The sequence below is a fragment of the Geotrypetes seraphini genome, chromosome 1 (genome assembly GCF_902459505.1).
Source record: "Geotrypetes seraphini chromosome 1, aGeoSer1.1, whole genome shotgun sequence".
NCBI classification, from domain to species: domain Eukaryota; kingdom Metazoa; phylum Chordata; class Amphibia; order Gymnophiona; family Dermophiidae; genus Geotrypetes; species Geotrypetes seraphini.
Window position 1 is genome coordinate 513,087,611 of NC_047084.1, and position 23,179 is coordinate 513,110,789.

The window sequence follows — 23,179 nt, forward strand, 5'->3', positions numbered from 1 at the left end:
AAACTCATAATTTAGGACCGCTGATTTACCCTTAATGGGTAATTTGGCCCTTAGTGGTGATACCACAAAACTAATGGTGGCAATTCAAGCCCAAACTGAGGATCATTCATGCTCTCGGTGATCTCACAAGGTACAGTACTCGATAAGATCTGGGAAATGTTCGGGGAAGTTGAGGTACAAAGTAAGTACCTGTATATCATCTCTGACTAGATACTTCCTTTTGATTCAAACCATCTTGGTTCTCTTCCATTTGCAATTTGTATCCCAGAAAGTACTTTTTCTGTTCCCCTTACATCTCATACACTCATTGTATGTATCTTGTTGTTAACCGCTTTGAACTTATGGTATAGCGGTATATAAGAAATAAAATTATTATTATTATTATTATTATATGCAAACCATATTGAGTGTGGTTGTATGAGTATAAAAAGGCAATGTCCCAGTCCCTTTCCCTATTATACCTGTAAACAATGCTGGGAAGAGGCTTGTAGATCATCAGTTGACTGACATTTTTCTCCATTACTCTTTTGCTCTTCTAACGGATCGGCCCTTTGCAGTATAAATCCTTTTGCAGCGGAATCAGATTTTGCATTGCAGAGAATTCTAAGGCCATTTTTGAAACTAAAAACATCTCTTACAATACCTTGTTAATAAATAACAAATGGGATTCCTGAAAACATTATGCTACATTAATTTTTCATTAACAGTATCTTTCCAAGCCACAAATTATATGGCTTCTGTGAGAGGCTGTCATAGATTAAACTGTTTTAATAAGGCACAAAACAAATTGAAAAAGAAGGCTTTGTAGTTAGTGGCTATTTTATATACACCCTGCCTTTTGCCGAGCTGCTGAGCGTAACGCCAGAGGCAAATAGGAAAAGAGGAAGACAAAGATGCAATAATTACTAGAACTGTACAAATTAAGGGGCTTTTTTTTTTTTTTTTTTACCAAGCTGCGCTAAAAAGTGACCAGTGCAATCCTCAGTGTGGATCTTCCCCACACTGGATATTAGTGCAGTGGTAAAATTGCCCTATTTTCCATTACTCCCTTTATTGGTCATGTGCCAATTTCCCCAATTAATGTGTGGCAAATTAGCAAGCGAGCATTTACTGACGCCTATTTTCTAGGCGGTAAGGGCTCACTATGTGCTAATTGGTTAGCACATAGTGATGTCACACCTACTCTCTGCCCCAAACATGTCTCCATGCTGATCCCAAAATTACCACGGGACGCCCGAGTGTGCCTCACAGTAAGCACGCGTTAGTGCTTACCACAGCTTAGTAAAAAGACCCCTAAGGGTAATGGTGGTAAACACCTCTAGGCTTAAGCTGAAAAGATGAGAGGATAAAGGCACTCAAGATCTGGAAAAATACTAGTCTACACCACTGGGCTATCATTAAGTATAATATGTTTATTGGTAGTTGCCCCAAAATTAGTATGTACGAGAGATCTTCAAAAAGTTTCTGCACTTTTATTTTTAAACACTAGCAGAGAACAAAGACATGCTTAAGAACAAAGATGGCTTAAGAACAAAAGCATTTCTGAGAACGAAGATTGTTTGAGATAAGTTCTTTTTTTGTTAATTTTTTTCAATGTGATGGACAAGTGCACGTTAGAAAATTGATGAGTAGATACGGATATAAAGGGAAAAAATATTGTTGTTAAAAAAGAGATTAAAAAAAGGGAAAAATTTTTTTATAAATTATTTAGGAGAAAATCTTGAAAAATATAAAAATAATATTAAAAATTTTCTTAAAAAGAAAATAGATAAACACTACCTATTTCTTGGCCAATGACTGGAGCAAGAAGCAGAAATACTACGCCGACTATTTTAGTCTGTGATATTACAACTGTGCGTAGGCTCCAATTCTGAGGCCCATAAAGAAAAATGGTTGAAAGACACTAAATGCACTTTCCAGATTAAGTGGTGTGTAATATATTTTGTGTGATTTGTGTTAGTTGTGTTAGTTATTTTAGGCCTTTTAGGATCTTGCCAGGTACTTGTCACTTGGACTGATTACTGCTGTAAACAAGATGCCGGGCTTGATGGACCTTCAGCCTGTCCCAGTATGGCAGTTAAGTTTATATGTTCTTAATAATCAAAATACTGCCATTTATGCATATTCTTGGGGCTTAAAAGTAGGCAGCTTCTTGTAAAATTACCTTCTAAATGTGCTAAAGCAGTTTAGAAATGGGGATATGACAGGCAGGAATGACAGGCCAGGTGAAAAAAAGGAATAACAGAAGAAGGTCACAAATGAGCCTTTATCAATAAAGTTGGACAGGGATAAAAAGAAAAAAAAAACACATTAAAGAGAATTCTGAGTAGAACATAATATAATAGAAAGGTTTGAGTTCAAATTTTTCCTGTGCCTAGTCACATCTCAGATGAAAAAAGCCAGAAGCACTGTTGAGAAGAGGTGAAAGGAAGTGATATCACAAATATAAAGAATACAAGGAAGGAGAGACAGCCTAGGCCCCGTAAAACAACCTGAGGCAGAGAGAGGATGCATGCAGCCAGACCATCAAATGACAGGGCTCAGTGAAATGACGCGTAAGGCTATCTTTCACAATTTGTATTCAGATAATAAATTACAGTAAAATTAATGAACTGGAGACTAGACCTCAATTTAAACCAGTTCTAAAGGAAGCAGGGGTAGATATTATTGTTGCCTTGAATATCACTTAACAGAAGCTTTAACTAAAGGCTCAGCAGTCTGAAGACTGCTCAAATATTAAATAAATATGTTTTGTAGGTCTGAGTGTAGGGCTACACATCTGGCTATCATTAGCTGATCCTGATATAAGTAAAACGTGAGGGCTTCCTGTGACTGAATCAGCATAATTTGCACTTCCTGTGCTCAGTTAGCCTTCATTGCTATTTAGAGGCCCTGCAGCTATGGGATCAGAAGAGGCCAGAACTATGCAAGATGTGTCATGTTTCAAAGACAAATATTTAAAACATCCAAAGAAAAATCATATGCTTTCTTAATGCTTTCAAATTGTAGTAATATTTTCCAGATGTAAAAGACAACCAAGACACAGGTATTTGAGGGTCACTAATCTGCTTGTCCTGGGATTGGTAGCATGGAATGCTGCTGCTATTTGGATTTCTGCCAGGTACTCATGACCTGGATTGGCCACGGTGAAGACAAGCCGAGAATGACACAGGGACGCAATTTTCCTGCCATGTTCCCATGAGTTTTGTCACGGTCCCTGTCCCTGCCCCATTCCTGTAAGCTCTGCCTTAACCATACAAGCCTCAAACACTTATGATCTTAAAGTGTTTGAGGCTTGTGCAGATGAGGCCAGAGCTTGTAGGAATGGGACAGGGACAGGGACAGAGACAGGAAAAGAACTCATGAGGACGGGACAGGAAAATGAGCTCCCACAGGGACGGGGAAAAATTTGTCCACGTGTCATTTTCTAAAGACAAGGTATTGGACTAGATGGACCATTGATTTGACCTAATATGGCTATTCTTATGTTCTAATACTGGAATATGAATATTCTAAAGTAGCAACGCAGGTTAATCTTAAATATCGTTTCAGATTTTATATAAAAGGGAAAGGGACTTTTGCCTGTGACGTGGCCATCTAATTTTTAAATGTATTTTCCACAAAAATTTATATAAAAAACTAGCTGATGACCCGGCGTTGCACGGGTATTTAATTATAGCAATAACACTGTAAATGGATTCAAATAAAGATACTTTATAGTGGTGAATGAAATTATTGTTTTACAGCTTAATAAAAAGTACAATATTCAAATTATAATGTGAAATATTTGACAAAATGAATACAATACAACTAATGCAAAACGTGATTATAAACAACATTTTTAGTTTCACCTCCAGGAGCAAGAACATATAAATTGTTGGGTGAACCCACCCTTGAGCAAGCAACATAGAGTTGTGGGCCGAGAGACCCCCAGAACATATCACCCCAGGTAGTGAGGGATCTGCATACCAAGTTTCGTTCAAATCGGTCAAGCCGTTTTTGAATTACTGTGAGAATGGCAGCTTTTTACATTTTTTCCATTGACATGAATGGGTGAAATCTGATTTTCTGTTTGTAGCTCCGCCCATGTGTGCAGGAGGGCCGCGAGACCCCCAGAACATATCACCCCAGGTAGTGAGGGATCTGCATACCAAGTTTCGTTCAAATCGGTCAAGCCGTTTGTGAATTACTGTGAGAATGGCAGCTTTTTACATTTTTTCCATTGACATGAATGGGTGAAATCCGATTTTCTGTTTGTAGCTCCGCCCACGTGTGCAGGGGGGTCGCGAGACCCCAAGAACATATCACCCCAGGTAGTGAGGGATCTGCATACCAAGTTTCGTTCAAATTGGTCAAGACGTTTGTGAATTACTGTGAGAATGGCAGCTTTTTACATTTTTTCCATTGATATGAATGGGTGAAATGTGATTTTCTGTTTGTAGCTCTGCCCACGTGTGCTGGAGGGCCGCGAGACCCCCAGAACATATCACCCCAGGTAGTGAGGGATCTGTATACCAAGTTTCGTTCAAATCGGTCAAGCCGTTTGTGAATTACTGTGAGAATGGCAGCTTTTTACATTTTTTCCATTGACATGAATGGGTGAAATCTGATTTTCTGTTTGTAGCTCCGCCCACGTGTGCAGGTGGGCCGCGAGACCCCCAGAACATATCACCCCAGGTAGTTGGAATTACTGTGAGAATGGCAGTTTTTTACATTTTTTCCATTGACATGAATGGGTGAAATCTGATTTTCTGTTTGTAGCTCTGCCCATGTGTGCAGGTGGGCCACGAGACCCCCAGAACATATCACCCCAGGTAGTGAGGGATCAGCATACCAAGTTTAGTTCAAATCGGTCCCACAGCTTTTTACATTTTTCCCATTGACTTGAATGGGTGAAATCTGAAGTTATGTTTGTAGCTCCGCCCACGTGTGCAGTTGGGCCGCGAGACCCCCAGAACATATCATCCCGGGTAGTGAGGGATCCGCATACCAAGTTTCGTTCAAATCGGGCAAGCCGGTTTTGCGGAGGCAGTTTTTACATTTTTTCCATTGACATGAATGGTTGAAATCTGATTTTCTGTTTGTAGCTCCGCCCAGGTGTGCAGGTTGGCCGCGATACCCCCAGAACATATCACCCCAGGTAGTGAGGGATCTGCATACCAAGTTTCGTTCAAATCGGGCAAGCCGTTTTTGCGTTGGCAGCTGTTTTACATTTTTTCCATTGACATGAATGGGTGAAATCTGATTTTATGTTTGTAGCTCCGCCCACATGTACAGGTGGGCCGTGAGACCCCCAGAACATATCACCCCAGGTAGTGAGGGATCCGCATACCAAGTTTCGTTCAAATCGGGCAAGCCGGTTTTGCGGAGGCAGTTTTTACATTTTTTCCATTGACATGAATGGGTGAAATCTGATTTTCTGTTTGTAGCTCCGACCAGGTGTGCAGGTTGGCTGCGATACCCCCAGAACATATCACCCCAGGTAGTGAGGGATCTGCATACCAAGTTTCGTTCAAATCGGTCAAGCCGTTTTTGCGTGATCGCGGCACATACATACATACATCCGATTTTATATATATAGATATAGTAGACCTGATGATGATGATGGAAATCAGTGAAATATTGTATATGGCAGTGGTTTATGAACAGTTATATGATACTTGTGATAGTCCTTAGAGCAATAAAGTGGCTAATTGCGAGAGTTGTGCAAAATCTCTCCGGATTTTTCCAAATCTTTATGCATCTTACGCAGCGGTATGTTTAATAATAAATGGGTGTTTTGCTCCTGAGGAAGCTTTTTCCCAAGTGAAAAGGAGAAGCTGCACTGAGCGTTGTATACCATCGGAATTGAGTGAGACTGTAGAAAATAGATAAAACATTGTCTAATAGATGTTGGCATTGTCATGTAGAAGTGGCAGGAACTCTAGATCATCTTTTATTTCACTGTCCCGTAACATTGGCCTTTTTGGAAGTCTATCTGGAAAAGATCATTTTTAATCTTGAAGTCCCCATACCGCTAGCCTATGAAGTAATTTTGTTTGGAACTTCACTTATGACAAAGAGTCCAGTTAAAAAATATAAGGACAATCTTCTCATTATTATGACTGGAATTGCCTTAAAATTGATTATGAGGAATTGGAAAAATTGGGATAGATTAAATTTACCTTTCTGGTGGGAGACTCTTTGTTTATATTACCGGTATGAGAAAATATTAGCAGAAGAAAAAGGTGATTTCAGGAAATTTAAGGAGACCTGGGGTCCATTGGAAATGTACGTAAAAGATCTTTAAAATAATTTATGTATATGGCCTTGTCAGTTTGGAAATTATAATGCACATCCAGAAATAGGGAGGGAGGGAGGAGATGGGAAGGGTTTTTATTTTAAAATTATTGTTTCATGTACAGATTATAAGTGCTTTTATGGAATTATTGTTAATGTTATTTTCTTTCATGCACTATTGTATGATGTTCTTAAAGAAATTAATAAAATGTTGAAACAGAAACAGGAGTGGTGCATTTCGATACCATCGGAACTGCCCAACCAATACTAAAGCTAAGTGGGATTTTTTACGTTTTCCTGGCTTTTCATCTGTGCACAAATTGTGGGATATATAAAGACTACAATTGAGTAAAGAAGTGGATATATAATATAAAATATAAAAATAAGAAAAAAAACATTAAGAAAGAAGAAGTAGAAACAAGATATATTTGATGTTTCAAAAATAAGGGGGGGGGGGGGTGTTTATGATTAAAGATGGCTCAATAATATGTGAGTAGGGCAGGAATGTTGTTCCAAAGTTCTCTCTCTGAGCTCTTGAAGTTTTTTCCTCCACCCAATTTAAATTGTTACATCATATGTGTTGAATGGTTACAATTTAATAGCCTTGAACCTGCGTAGCTATTTATAGAATCAGACCACTGATGCCTCGATTTAAGTACCTTTTATAGAATTGCCTTCTTGTTAGGGGTCGTGTCACAGAGAACGGACACAGAAGGTGTTTTGTAGTTAGTGTTCTGCAAAATTGACACTCTTGCAGTTATCATGGAGTTACTTACTGCCTCCTAAATAGGAGGCACTAGGAGCTGTTCAAGTAAGCCAGTGGTCTCAAACCCGCAGCCCGGGGGCCACATGCAGCCTGTCAGGTACTATTTTGAGGCCCTGGGTATGTTTATCATAATCACAAAAGTAAAATAAAACAGTTTCTTGATCATATGTCTCTTTAGCTAAAAAGTACAATATTATTATTAAGACTTAGCGAAAAGGAAAGATTTATAAACTATAAAGAGTTTTACCTCATGCAAAATTGTCATTTATTTAATAAGACATTAACTATTTTTTTCTGAGGCCCTCCAAGTACCTACAAATCCAAAATGTGTCCCTGAAAAGGGTTGGAGTTTGAGACCACTTCTGTAAGGGGTGCCTGATGCAGTGTTGTAGTAAGGGGGGAGGGGCAGTCCATCCCAGGTGCCATCTTGCACAGGGCGCCAGCACCCCTCCTCCCCCTGTCGCGTGTGTACCCCCTCCCCCATATCTTTTCAACTTTGGTGCGAGCAGCCACCAACTTGCTGCCCACGTCGGCTTTGGCGCTCTCTCTGACGTCACTTCCGGGACCTGCCCCATGTGCCGCTCACCCTTGCAACACCACTGTCCTGATGTGACAGGCACCTATAAAAGGTGTGCCTGCCACCTGTCAATCACAGACTGGTGTCACTTACAGAATTATGGCTAGCAAGGACCCTAGGCTCCAGAAATGTTGGCCATGGTTTTACAGGCCTACATTTCTGGCTCCTACGGTTCTTGTAGAATCATGGCCAGCAGCAACCAGTGATGCCAAAGTTCAGTGTTGCCCCCTAAGCCTGCCCATCTCCATGCTTTGGCATCACTGGTTGCTGCTAGGCACCAAGGATTGAGACACCGGTCCCAGAAGGCGCCTAGTGGTGCCTGATTTTTAAAAAAATCAATTTTAATGTTTTTTTTAAATAGCTTGATCAATTTTTGCGTCACTTAAAACTGATTAAAAAACTTAACTTAGGTGCCGAATTTTCAACGGCATTGAAAATCCAGCCTTATGTGCTTCTGTGCTAACTCCAATCAAAGTACTGTGCAGTAGATGCATATTTAATACAGCCCCAAGTCCCCTCGTTAAAATTCATTTATTCAGGGAGGGATGTGACTTTTTCTGTTACAGCCCCTCAAATTTGGAATTCGCTCCCGATCAACATAAGAGAAGAAAAATTACTCAGCAAGTTTAAAAGTCTCCTAAAAAGTTGGCTTTTTAAGGACGCTTTTAACTGATTCATTTAAACTTTATGATTTTACAATGGACTAGGAATACTGCCAAGTGAAAATTAAGTGGGTAACCTTCCCCAACCTCTTGTTTCATTACCTATCCCTTTTTATTTGTTTTTGAATTGTATTTAATCCTCTTTTTTTCGCCTCCCTTTTTCAAATGTATTATTTTATTAAAATTAGTACTAATTGTCCTGTTTTTTTAAATTTTTATTTTAACCTAATTTTTAACTAAATGTAAATTGCATTGGATTTGGATTTTGCGATCAAATCAAATATTTTAAATAAACTTGAAACTTGAAGAGTTGATGCATTAAACCCTCCCCCCTCTCCCTCCCCCCCCCGCCTCCCTTTAACTAAGCCGTGGTAGAGGTTTCTAGCACGGCACGGAGTGCTAAATGCTCCAATGCTGCTCTGATGCTCAGAGAATTTCTATGCGTGTCGAAGTAACGTCAGCGCATTTAGCGCTACGGGCCGTGATAGAAACCTCTACCGCAATTTAGTGAAAAGGGGCCTATATTTGTAGCTACTGTGCAGGAAACTCCAGTATTAATCAATGGCAACTGCAAATTTTACTGCAGTTTTGTAAAAAGGTGATTTGGGGGGGGGGAAAGTAAAAATGATGTATTATATTTAACAAATATATGGTATACATATGCATGATCTGAATAAGTCAGACGATATATAAAATTTATTAAACATATAGGGCTCCTTTTACTAAGGTGCGCTTGCGGTTTTAGCGCACACACAAAATTACCGCACGCTATAGCGCGTGCTAGCAAAAATTATTACCGCCTGCTTAAAAGGAGGCAGTAGCGGCTAGCGCCCATAGCAATTTAGCGCACGCTATTCCGCGTGTTAAGGCCCTAGCGCACCTTTGCAAAAGGAGCCTATAGAGTTGCCAAGGCTTCCCTTCTTTTGACAAAATATTTTCTACTAGTTCCCAGCCTCTCTACTAAACGTTTTCAGACTCTAATGCATTATAGTGGGATACTGAGACATCTCCCCCTCTCTGTTTCTCACCGAATCTGTTAGCTAAGGGATTCCAAATGTGGTATGGGTAGTGAGGCTAAGAAAAGGTCAAGGGGGGGGAAGGGGGAGGGGCAGCCTGATTAGTCCCTGTTTTAGATCTTTCCTGGAGCTGAAAGTGTTACTGAAGCAGTTCTCAAGGTTCTGACAGTGGGGGGGGGGGGGGGGGGGGGGGAAGATATTTGGCCTTAATACTGGAAGGAAATGTAAAAATATGACCTGGATTTCTGATAACAAAAACCAGAGTCATTTTATATGGATTGCCTAGACAGGAAAGGAACATGGGTACATATATTGCACTTACCTTATGAATGCAACATAAGCATATTATGAGAGGGAATTATAATCACAAAAAGGGTGATAATAATAGCACTGCTTTAATTAGTCACCCATACCAATTCTGTAAATCTCTTTATATATAGAATGACCACACAGTATAATACATGCTTAATAGTGAACGCTCAGACCCACAACTATATCCCAGTGAAATATCATGGAGAAGCTGTGTAAAGAGACCATCATTGCTGGTTCACAGTCTCTCCCACCATTACATATAACATTGGATCTTAAAGATGGTGGGAGAGACTGTGAACCAGCAATGATGGTCTCTTTACACAGCTTCTCCATGATATTTCACTGGGATATAGTTGTGGGTCTGAGCGTTTACTATTAAGCATGTATTATACTGTGTGGTCATTCTATATATAAAGAGATTTACAGATTTGGTATGGGTGACTAATTAAAGCAGTGCAACATAAGCATAACATAACATAAAACTTTATTTATGAATTGAAGATACCTCGCAGTCCTATGGGATTTACAAAAAAATAAAATCAGCACATTAACTGTTGAATTTGCAATCAATTAAAACTATTCAATAATCATTTTCTGAATTTACCAAAGAAATGCATAAATGAGATGCCAATGCAACCAACACACTTCAAATGATGGCATGTATCAGTTATTTTTTTGTGCAAGTCAACAAAACACTTTTATGAATGTGATTTTTGAAAAACTGACACATTTTCTTGGTATTTTTTCTGGCACACAACACAATGGCCTTGTGTGGTTGATTAAATCAAATGTGCTCAGTGTCACCAAATCACTTGGAATTAGTACACTGGGTCCTCCTTTTATTTGCTGATATGACTCCAAACTAGCTTTCATAGCAACCAAAGCTACTTCACGACAAAACTCTGAGGCATAGACCTATGAAGACCCATTTGCATGACAATGAAGGCACCATGCTGCAACCACAACCATGTTCAACCTATTAGCAAACAAATTCCACCACCATTTCTTGGAGCGCAACGTTGGTTAATAAGATCCTCGCAAATCCACCCCACCCATTCCTTTATTGGGCACACAAATACACTGGCCCCCCCTGCCCCACCCCACCCCACCATGCGCCCAGGAGGAAACAGGAAGCTGCGTCAGAGGAAAGCTTTGGGCAAGCAGCACTGCTTGCACAATTACAGTTCCCGTTGCCTTTCTTACCCGCGTTGCTTGCTTGTCTTACTTTTTGTCGATGGAGGGGGCCATGTTGCCGATCGAGGTGGGGCCCGCGCTGCCTATTGGGGGGGGGGGGGCCACGTTGCCGATTGATGCTGGAGGGGCCCATCGCCGTTTGGAAAAAACAATGTTGATGCCCTTCTTCATCGGGCCCCCCTGACCATTTTGGGCCCTAGGCACGTGCCTGCCTACTTGGCCTATTGGTTAATCCTGCCCTGATTGTACATGCTTATCAACTTTGGCTGAGTTATAGTAACTTTTTGTTTCAAGCTTGATGAATACCTCTCTACCTTTTGCACAGGTTTAGTTCCCACCCAGTTCAAAATAACCGTGATGATACTGTTGTCATTCCAGCGAACACAAACCACTTTTTCATCACCCTTATGAGATCAAATTCACCTCTTAGCACAGTGGTTCCCAACCCTGTCCTGGAGGACCACCAGGCCAATCGAGTTTTCAGGCTAGTCCTAATGAATATGCATGAGAGAGATTTGCATATAATGGAAGTGACAGACAAGCAAATCTGCTCCATGCATATTCATTAGGACTAGCCTGAAAACCCGATTGGCCTGGTGGTCCTCCAGGACAGGGTTGGGAACCACTGGATTAGCAGACAAGTCACTAACATTCCATTGCCCCAGGATTGTGAGCCCACCGGGATAAATAGGGAGAAATACTTGAATACCGGAATGTAAACCATGTGGTCTATAAATATTAAAAAAAAAATTCTTATTCGGTTATCAAGTACAGTTCTAATTGCCCAAAATTCCACATTGGCTAATTCTACAATTATCAAAGTAGAGAGAATGTGGTGCTAGATTATAACCAACAGAAATGAGATCAGGTACAACATTTTTGCCAAGTAGTTGCTTTTCTACAGATGGGTATTTAGCACCAGTATATATGTCCATAGCAAATGGATAACCAAATAAATTATTACTCCATTGAAGAAAGAGCCAATTAACTTGGAAAAGGTTCTAGATTTTTAAATTTTCATAAAGGTGGGAAAAGGTCTCAGAATTGGAGTGTAGATATTTACTGGTATTGATATCCAGCTTGTTTTTTGCTCTTCAAACATTGGCCAGAAAACCACCATCCTACCTTCTAAGAACATAAGAATTGCCACTGCTGGGTCAGACCAGTGGTCCATCGTGCCCAGCAATCTGCTCCCGCGGCAGCCCGTAGGTCAAAGACCAGTGTCCTAACTGAGTCTAGCCTTACCTGTGTACTTTCTGGTTCAGCAGGAACTTGTCTAACTTTGTCTTGAATCCCTTGAGGGTGTTTTTCCCTATAACAGCCTCTGGAAGAGCGTTCCAGTTTTCCACCATTCTCTGGGTGAAGAACTTCCTCACGTTTGTACGGAATCTATTCCCTTTAAACTTTAGAGAGTGCCCTCTCGTTCTCTCTACCTTAGAGAGGGTGAACAACTTGTCTTTATCTACTAAGTCTATTCCCTTCATTATCTTAAATGTTTCGATCATGTCCCCTCTCAGTCTCCTCTTTTCAAGGGCGAAGAGGCCCAGTCTCTCTAATCTCTCACTGTACGGTGTCACAACCCACGAGCTCCTGATCACTGCAGCGAGCTGTGGTCCACGTGACTTTAACTGTTCCCTAATTCTGTGTCAAAGCTAGGAAGAGAGCTAGATTTGTCACAATGGCAACTCCTCCAGCCCCTTAACCATTTTAGTTGCTCTTCTCTGGACCCCTTCGAGTAGTACCATGTCCTTCTTTAAGTACGGCGACCTGTGCTGGATGCAGTATTCCAGGTGGGGGAATACCATGGCCCAGTATAGTGGCATGATAACCTTCTCCAATCTGTTCGTGATCCCCTTCTTAATCATTCCTAGCTTTCTGTTCGCCCTTTTTGCTGCTGTCACACATTGCGTGGAAGGTTTCATTGACTTGTCGACCAGTACTCCCATCTGTTTCCTGAGGGATCTCTCCGAGTACTGCACCGGACATCCTGTATTCGTGGATAAGATTTTTGTTGCCAATATGCATCACCTTACACTTATCCACATTAAACCTCATTTGCTATGTCGCAGCCCTTTTCTCAAGCATGTTTATGTCACGTTGCAGGTCTTCGCAATCCTTCTGTGTCTTCACTACTCTGAATAACTTCGTATCATCTGCAAATTTAATCACCTCGCTCGTCTTTCCAATTTCTATGTCGTTTATAAATATGTTGAAGAGCACGGGTTCAAACACTGAACCCTGCGGCATTTCACTTGTGATGCTTTTCCAGTACGAGTATTGTCCATTTACCCCTACTCTCTGTTTCCTATCTGCCAAACAGTTTTTAATCTACATGAGAATTTCACCCTCGATTCCATGGCTCGCAATTTTTCAAAGCAGCCATTCATGTGGGACCCTGTCGAACACCTTCTGAGAATCCAGATATACAATGTCGACCGGGTCACCCTTGTCTATTGGCCTGTTTACTCCCTCGAAGAAGTGCAGCAAGTTCATCAAGCAAAATCTTCCTTTACTGAAGCCATGCTGGCTGGTCCTCATCAGATTGAGTGGGAATTTTTGGAAAAAGGACCTAAGGATGCAATACAGGGGGCCAAGGACACTGAGCAAGGAGATTGTAAAAAAAGGGATCGGGGCTGAGTGGGAATTTTTGGGAAAAGGACCTAAGGATGCAATGCAGAGGACTGAGTGGGAATTTTTAGGAAAAGGACCTAAGGACGCAATGCAGAGCACCAGGGCCAAGGATATTGAACAAAGACACTGTAAAAGAGGGCTCAGGACTGAGTGGGAATTTTTTGAAGATGGATCAAAGGGCAAATTACAAGGGTCCAGGGCACAAATGAAATTGGCAAGCAAGACTAACAGAGAACAACGGAATCCAGAGGGACAACTGAAAATGGGGAAACGGGCTGAGGACGAAACAGACACCCCACAGGAGGAGGATGACCGAGACGAGGCTTGGGGACTGGCAACTCACGAGGGGGTCGCCAGGAGTGCCAAACCACAAGGAAAACCAGCAAGAAAGGTGAACAACCGGGACTTACATTGCCTTTACACTAATGCTAGGAGCCTAAGAGCTAAAATGGGAGAGCTGGAAGTCTTAGCCAGCAAAAAGGGCCTAGACATAATTGGAGTCACAGAAACATGGTGGACCGATGACAATAAATGGGATGTGGCTTTACCAGGGTTCAAACTCTACAGGAGAGATAGGTCACACAAAAAGGGTGGAGGAATAGCGCTATATATAAAGGATTCCATACCTTCAACCAGGATGGAAACAGCAGTAAGGGCGGATGACTTGGAATCACTATGGGTTAAGCTATCCGGAGGAACTGGAACAGACATAAAATTGGGTTTGTACTATCGTCCACCTGGTCAAACGGAAGAAATCGACCAGGATCTGGAGGTTGAACTGAGGCAGGTATGCAAAAGCAGAAGTGTGGTGGTGATGGGGGACTTCAACTACCCGGGAATAGACTGAAGTATCGGGCACTCAAACTGCATGAGGGAGACCAAATTCCTGGAGGTCACGAGGGACTGTTTTATGGAACAGCTGGTCACAGAACCAACACGGGGAGATGCAACTCTTGTCCTAATCTTTAACGGACCAGGGGTACCCGCTAAGGAGGTGGTGGTACTAGCCCCACTAGGAAACAGCGATCACAACACGATCCAGTACAGGCTAGAAATTGGATCATCAAAGGTGAAAAGAACTACAACGACAGCACTCAACTTCAAAAAAGGGAATTATGATGGCATGAGGAAAATGGTGGGAAAGAAACTCAACAACACCGCAAGGAAGATGGAGTCCGTAGAAAAAGTCTGGACCCTACTCAAGGGCACGGTGCACGAGGCACAGAACCTGTGCGTCCCCAAGTTCAGGAAAGGGTGCAAAAAAAATAGAACAAAAAACCCAGTGTGGATAACAAATGCAGTGAAAAAGGCGATAAATGACAAGAAGGCATCTTTCAAAAAATGGAAAAAGGACCAATCAGAGGACAACCAAAAGGAACATAAAAAACACCAAAAGGAGTGTCACCGAATGGTTAGGAAGGCAAAAAGAGAATATGAAAGACTGGCGGGGGAAGCAAAAAACTTCAAATCATTCAGGTACGTCAAGGGGAAGCAACCGGCAAGGGAGGAAGTGGGACCCTTAGATGATGGAGACAGAAAGGGAGTGGTAAAAGGGGAAAAAGAGATAGCTGACAGGTTAAACGAGTTCTTCACGTCAGTTTTCACGAGGGAGGACACAACCAACATTCCGGAACCCGAGGAGATCGTAAAGAGAGATCAGGATGAAAATCTGGTCCAACTAGAGATGAGCAAGGTGGATGTCCTCAGGCAGATAGACAGGCTAAAGAGCGACAAATCGCCAGGTCCGGACGGCATTCACCCAAGGGTACTCAAGGAGCTAAGGAACGAAATAGCTGAACTACTTCGACAAATATGCAACCTATCCTTAAAAACTGGAGAGATTCCAGAAGACTGGAAAATAGCAAATGTCATGCCCATCTTCAAGAAAGGCTCAAGGGGAGAACCAGGAAACTACAGGCCGGTGAGCTTGACCTCGGTCCCAGGAAAGATGATGGAAGCGCTGATTAAAGACAGCATCTGGGAACACATCGAAAAAAATGGACTACTAAAGTCGAGCCAGCATGGCTTCTGCAAGGGCAGGTCATGCCTCACAAACTTATTATACTTCCTTGAGGGGGTAAACAGCCAGGTGGATAAAGGGGAATCCATAGACATCATTTACCTTGACTTCCAAAAAGCCTTCGACAAGTTACCACACGAAAGACTGCTAAGGAAGCTATGGAACCACGGGGTGCAAGGGGAGGTCCACCGATGGATTAAAAACTGGCTGGCGGACAGGAAACAGGGTTGGAGTGAAGGGCCATTACTCAGACTGGCAATGGGTCACGAGCGGAGTTCCGCAGGGGTCGGTACTGGGACCGCTCCTGTTCAATATATTTATTAACGACCTGGAAGCAGGAACAAAATGTGCGGATGACCCCAAACTATACAGCAGGGTTAATAACATGGAGGACTGCGAAGATCTCCAAAAAGATCTGACAACGCTGGAAGAGTGGGCCAAAAAGTGGCAAATGAGCTTCAACATAGGGAAATGCAAGGTCATGCATGTAGGGAAAAAAACCCCGATGTTCACTTACAAAATGGGGGGATCACCGCTAGGGGTAAGCAACCTTGAAAGAGACCTGGGAGTGATGGTAGACACAACCTTAAAGGCGTCGACACAGTGTGCGACAGCCTCAAAGAAAGCAAACAAAATGTTGGGTATCATTAAGAAAAGTATCACGACCAGGACGAAGGAAGTCATCCTGCCACTGTATCGTGCAATGGTGCGCCCGCACCTGGAGTACTGTGTCCAGTACTGGTCGCCGTACCTCAAGAAGGACATGGCGGTACTTGAGAGAGTCCAGAGAAGAGCAACTAAGCTAATAAAGGGTATGGAGGACCTCTCATATACTGACAGACTGAAAAGGCTGGGGCTTTTCTCCCTGGAGAAGCGGAGACTTAGAGGAGACATGATAGAAACCTTCAAGATCATGAAGGGTGTAGAAAAAGTAGACAGGGACAGATTTTTCAAATTATGGGGAACTACATGTACAAGGGGGCACTCAGAGAAATTGAAAGGGGAAAGGTTTAGAACAAACGCCAGGAAGTTCTTTTTCACCAAAAGGGTGGTGGATACATGGAACGCGCTACCAGAGGATGTGATAAGCAGGAGCAAGCTACAGAGCTTCAAGGAAGGATTGGATAGGTACCTGGAGGACAAAGGGATTGAGGGGTACAGATAGGAGTAGAGGTAGGTTATAGGGACAGGATTAGAGGTAAGTTACAAAATTAGTCTGGGACCACTGTTCAGGCAATAGGCCTGATGGGCCACCGCGGGAGCGGACTGCTGGGCAGGATGGACCTCTGGTCTGTCTCAGCGGAGGCACCTTCTTATGTTCTTAGATCATGTCCGTCAAGGTGGTCAATGATGCAGTCCTTTATCAGCGCCTCTACCATCTTTCCCGGTACCGAGGTCAAACTCACCGGTCTGTAGTTTCCCAGATCTCCCCTTGAACCTTTCTTGAAGATCGGCGTAACATACGCCACTTTCCAGTCTTCCGGAATCCTTCTAGATTTGATCGACAGATTGGTTATTAGTTCAGCTATAACTCCTTTCAGTTCCTTGATTACCCTTGGATGGATGCCATTCGGTCCAGGGGATTTATCGTTTTTAAGCCTATCAATTTGCCTGCATACCTAAGGTGACCATACCCGTTATGGGACCGACGATCCCGTTGTCCCGACCCACAGCTTAGAGATGCCAAAATGTCCCATTTTCAGGGACAGCGTACCGAAGCTGTACGAGGGGACAAGGGACCGGCGATCGCTACCCCTCCCACGCTAAAGCCTGCCTCCCTCCTTCCCTCCCTACAGCGCCAAAATGGTCAGGGGGGGCCCGCCAGGTCCAGAATCACCCTCCCTATTCTCAGGGCCGGCATTAGGGGATGGACAGGGGGCCCCGCGATCCAGGCAGCTCTCTTAGCTGCCATCAGCCCTGCCGGTAATGCTAAACTGGACGGTAAAACCAAAGAGAGATGCCGCAGGACTTTTCCACTTGCCTACATCGCTCTAAGTTCTGCCGCTCTCGATCCCGCCCCTCAAAAACAGGAAGTCACTTCAGAGGGGGGGCGAGATAGAGAGTGGCAGAACTTAGAACGATGCAGGCAAGTGGAAAAGTCCCGCGGCGTCTCTCTTTGGTTTTACCATCCAGTTTAGCATTACCAGCGCAGCCGAAAGCAGGGCTGATGGCAGCTAAGAATTGCCTCCAGTCTCGCAACAGCACTGGAACACTCTGAGGAAGTTCTATACCATTCAGGCCTATTAAGTTGGAGAAAAGAGGGGAGGTACTGGAATGGGATGTGGGAAGATGGTGGGTTGGCTGGCTCAGGAAAGGGAAGAAAGCTGCTAAATCAGATAAGGAAGAAAAAAGGAACACAGGAAGATGCTGGACATGGAGATTGTAGGGTGAAAGGAAAAAACAGACATGATGTGAGTAGAAAGACAGGTGGGAGATGCTGGACACGGGGTGGATGCAATAAGAAGAAAAAGGAGGTTCTGGATATTGGAGTAATAGGTAGATAGGGGGCAGGCTGACACAGAAGGAGGGAGAAGGAAAAGAGAGAGGAACAAGAGATGCCAACTCTATGGGGGGAAGGAAAGGAAAGGAGATACCAGACCATGGAGGGGGAGGGAGAGATGCCAGGGCATGGGGGAGGGGGAGGAGACATATGCCAGACTATGGGAAAGGAAGGAAGGAGGGAGGGAGAGAAAGGAAGGAGAGGAGATGCCAGATAATGGAGGGGGAGGGGGGAGTTGGAAGGAGAGGAGAAATATGCCAGGGCATGGGAGAGACAGGAAAAAAATGCCAGACCAGAGGGAGAGGAGGTGCCAGAGCATGGAGGGAAAGAGATGCCAGGGCATGGGGGAGGGAAGGAGATAGAGATGCCAGACTATGGGGTGGAGTGGGAAGGAAGGAAAGGAGAAGAGAGATTCCAGAGCATAGGGAGACAGAAAAATGGAGAGGGGGTGAAATGAATCATGTACAAAAGAGACAGTTTATGGAAGGAGCATAGAAAGAAGGAAGATACCATATGGAAGAGAGAGAGGGCAGGGACACCGGATGGAAAGGGCAAAAAGGGCAGAGAATGGAAGGGGCAAGACAGAGGGTGAACAGTAGATGGAAGGGGTAGAGAGAGGGGGGCAGACACTGAATGGAAGTGTGGAAGAGAGGAAGGTCAGACGCTGAATGGAAGTGTGGGGGATAGGAGGGTCAGACGCTGAATGGAAGTGTGGGGGATAGGAGGGACAGACGCTGAATGGAAGTGTGGAGGAGAGGAGGGGCAAACACTGAATGGAAGTAGGGGGAGAGGGGGGCAGACTGAATGGATGTGGAGAGAGAGGGGGAGCAGACACTGGAAGGAAGTGGGGAGGAGAAAGAAAAAGGGCACATGCTGGATTGAGTGAAGAGGATAGAGTTAGATACTGGAAGGGGTGAGGGAAAGAGGTGGCAAGCTATAGGTAGACACAATGAAAGAGGGAAATTGAAAACTAAATAGTAAGAAAGAATTTAGACAGAAGCAGAAAATAAATTGAGAAGGAAGAACAGGGAAGAACAGGAGGAAAGGAGCAGAGAGAGAGAGAGAGATGCCTGAGCAGGGGGGAGGGGGAGGAGACAGATACCAAACCTGGGAGGAGGAAAAGAAGAAGGAGACAGATACCAGAGAAAAGGAGAAGAGAGATATGCTAAAATCTGCTGGGAGGGAGGAAGGAAGGCGAGAAAGAGGCAGAGAAGGGGGAGGGGCGTTGTAAGCAGATTAGAGAGACTAGAAAGAGAAAGGCCTGGACCAAAGGGGAAAGACAGGAGGCAGATATAGGACTATGGGAGGTTCAGACATAGGGGGAGAGACCCTGGGGAAGAACAGGGAGATTTAAAATAATAACAGAGGAGGGAGAGAGAGGGAGACCTGGAACAAAGGTACAAATGAGAACTGACACTGGATCTGGGGAGGGTAACAGAGGGAAAAGGGAGAGAGACCTGGACCCAAAGGGGATGGGGATGGATTGTGAAAGAAATGTTGGATGTGAAAGAAAGATTGGATGCACAGTCAGAAGGAAGTGCAACCAGAGACTCATGAAATCACTAGACACCAAAGGTAGGAAAAATTATTTTATTTTAAATTTAGTGATCAAAATATGTCCGTTTTGAGAATTTATATTTGCTGTCTATATTTTGCACTATATTTGTCTATTTTTCTATAGTTACTGACATTGCATATTTTAAAGTAATCTGCCTTGACATCTTTGAAAAACCCCCAAAACTCGTAAATAATTAACATTTTCTCTGTGTACAGTGTGCTTTGTGTTTTTTTAAAATTTTATGTTTACCATTATGAATTAATAAGATATTGTGTGTACATGAAAAATGAATGGAAGAAATTGGGGGTAGGGCTAGGGTGGGATGGGTGTGAGGTTAGGGCGGGATTGGGGGCGGAGCTGAATATTAATAGATATCCCGTTTTGATGAAAAAAATAAATGGTCACGTTATGCATACCTCTTCTAGACTGACCGTCAACTCAGTCAGTTTTCCATCTTCGTTTCCTGCGTTAAATACAGACCCAAAAAATGTGTTCAGTTTATAGGCGATGGCTTGGTCCTCCTTTAGCACTCCCTTTATTCCATGGTAATCCAACGGCCCCACTGCTTCCTTCACGGGTCATTTCCCCTTAATATATCGAAAGAACGATTTGAAGTTTTTTGCCTCCTTGGCTATTTTTTCCTTGTAGTCTCTTTTGGCACCTCTCACCACCTTATGGTATCTGTTTTGATGTTGCTTGTGCTTTTTCCAGTTTTCATCCGTTTTTGACCTTTTCCATTCCTTAAATGAAGCCTTCTTGTCTCTGATCACTTCTTTGACCATTACAGTGAACCACACCGGTTCCTTGTTCTTTTTCCTCTTGGATCTCTTGTTGATATGTGGTATATAGAGATTTTGCGTCTCAGTGACCGTGTATTTTAAAAGGGACTATGCTTGCTCCAGTGTTTTTACAGTGCTTATCCTCTTCTTCCCCACCATGAGTCTCATTCCTTCATAATTTCCTTTTTGGAAGTTCAGTGCCGTGGCCATCTTCTGGATTAATGTTTCACCCCCGTGTCCAGGCTGAAGTGGATCATATTGTGATCACTGCTTCCCAGCGTCCCTTCTACTTCTACACCTTGCGCCGGTCCTCGTAGTCCATTTAGAATTAAGTCCAGAATTGCATTTCCTTTTGTATTTTCCTTGACAAGTTGTTCCAGGAAGCAATCGACTACAGCTTCCAGGAACTTGGTCTCCCTACTGCAGCCGGAGGTGCCTAGGTTCCAGTCTATCCCCAGATAATTGAAGTCGCCCATGATAACTGCGTTGCCTCCCTTGCAGTTGCGTTTAATCTCGTCCATCATTTCTCCATCCATTTCTTTGGACTGTCCTGGGAGTCGGTAGTAGATGCCGATCTTCATTTCCATTCCATTTGTTCCCGGAATTTTGGCCCATAGAGAATCTACCTTATTTTTCATTTCCGGCATGTTCTCTCTGGTAATCTCAATTCCCTCTTGACATATAGGGCAATACCCCCACATTTTTGACCCACTCTTTCTCTGCGGTATAGCTTGTATCCAGGTAGCACAGTGTCCCAGATATTTTCCTCATTCCACCATGTTTCCGTGATGCCGATGATGTCAAGGATATCTTTTTGTGCCATAGCTTCCAATTCCCCCATCTTATTCCTTAGGCTCCTTGCGTTCGTGTACATACATTTGAGTTTGCAGTCTGTTACTTTCTTGCTTTTCCTTCCCTCTTGTGCCCCTTTCAATTCATCAGGATTTCTGTCTTGCCTATGATCTGGTGAGTCTTCCCTGCTATCTTCCTGCATGGTATCCTCTGGGTAAATTGGTTCCCGAACCATCGACCCTCGGTCAACTGTCGGCTTTCCTCTTCTTCCTAGTTTAAAAACTTCTCAATATCTCTCTTGATGTTGCCTGCAAGTAGCCTCATTCCGTCCCTGCTGAGGAGGAGTCCATCCTTCCTGAATAGCTTGCTCTTCCTCCAGAATGTCATCCAGTTGCGCACGAAGTGGAATCCTTCTTCCTCATACCAGTGCCTTATCCATGCATTGACTGCTTGCAGCACCGTCTGCCTCTTCTCGTTGGTTCTGGGTACCAGCAGGATCTCTGAGAACGCTACCCTCAGCATTCTGGTCTTCAGCTTCCTTCCTAGTATCTGGAACTGGTCTTTCAGTCCTTCCCTGCTGTAGTTCCTGTTGCTCACATTGTTTGTCCCCACATAGATCACCACCACCGTATCTTCCTCTTCCACGCTGTCAATGATCCTGTCGATGCGGCTCACTATATCTTCTATCTTGGCTCCATGTAGGCAGGTCACCAGTCAATCCTGTCTTCCTCCCACTATGTGGCTGTCAACTTGTCTGATAATGGACTCCCCCACAACGGGGGGAGGGGGGAGTGCAGTGTATTCGGTTCATAAGACGCACCCCCTTTTCTATCCCCTTTTTGGGGGTGGAAAAAGTACATCTCATGGTACAAAAAATACAGTAATTATAGATACCAGTGTTACACATGTGGAACATGTAAAGAAAACACTGAAAAGCATGTGCAATAACAACTACATATCAGTATATGTGGAGGGACATTTTCGATAGGACATCTAAAGCAAAAATAAAAACCCAGAGAGCTATTAAGCAGATCGCATTAGGGACGTTTCAATTGTGCCTAAGTTCCGTCCATAGAGCTCAGGTCTATTTGAAGCCCAAACTATGCTGAAAAGTAGACCTGGTTTTCATTCGTCTACAATGTAATAATAATAATAATAATTTTATTTCTTATATACCGCTATACCCTAAGTTCGATGTAGGCATGAGATGGATGCCCTAGGTCGCACAGCGCTATGCAAATGACTCGAAGGGTGCCCATATTGAAGCCTTGCCCAAATCACGCCCATTCCATGCCCACGCCTATTCCGTTAGGCGTGAGTTTTCCCAATGGGCATCCATGACATTGTAGAGGCGCCTACAAAGTGATGTCCACATCCTTTGGATGTCCATGTGCCAATTATCGCTTGCTAAGATCCTTAAATGGCTCATAAACCACTTAGTTTGGATGCCTAAGTCCCACTCAGTGCTAGGTGGGACTTAGGCGCCCTTTATAGAATCAGGGCCAAAATGTCCATTTTCAAAATAGCTAGATGTCTATCTTTTATTTTTGAAAATGACCTTTGTAGACATTTTGAGCCTTAGGACATGTATCTTTTGTGACCATTTCCAAATCAGAAACATCCACATTAAAAATGCACAAAAGCAAGTTTTGTGGATGTACCCAACTACCTTTTATGATTGCAGCAGGGGAATCTTGATCAGCTGAGCCGGTTTCTGGGAGGACTGCCGGCTCAGCTGATGGGGGATTCTTCTGCCAGGATCAGATGAACCATCAGGGAAATTCAATTCCTCTCTCCCTCACACTTACTGATCCCGCATCCCCCTACACAGAGAACCCCTGACAAACCCCACATACCCCTGTACCTTTTCCTCAGCAGAATCAGCAGGAGAGATGACCACTCCTTCTTGCCGCTTGGCCCCATCAAGCCTCAACACCTCACTTCAAACTGCGGCACTCCCAGAACATCTGGCACCCCACTCTTCCACTCCTTGAACTTCCAGCACCCACCCTGACATCAACCTTGTACCTTCAATGACAATTAGACGGGGTGGAGTACCGGGAGTGTCAGTGTGGGGTGCCAGGTGTTCGGGG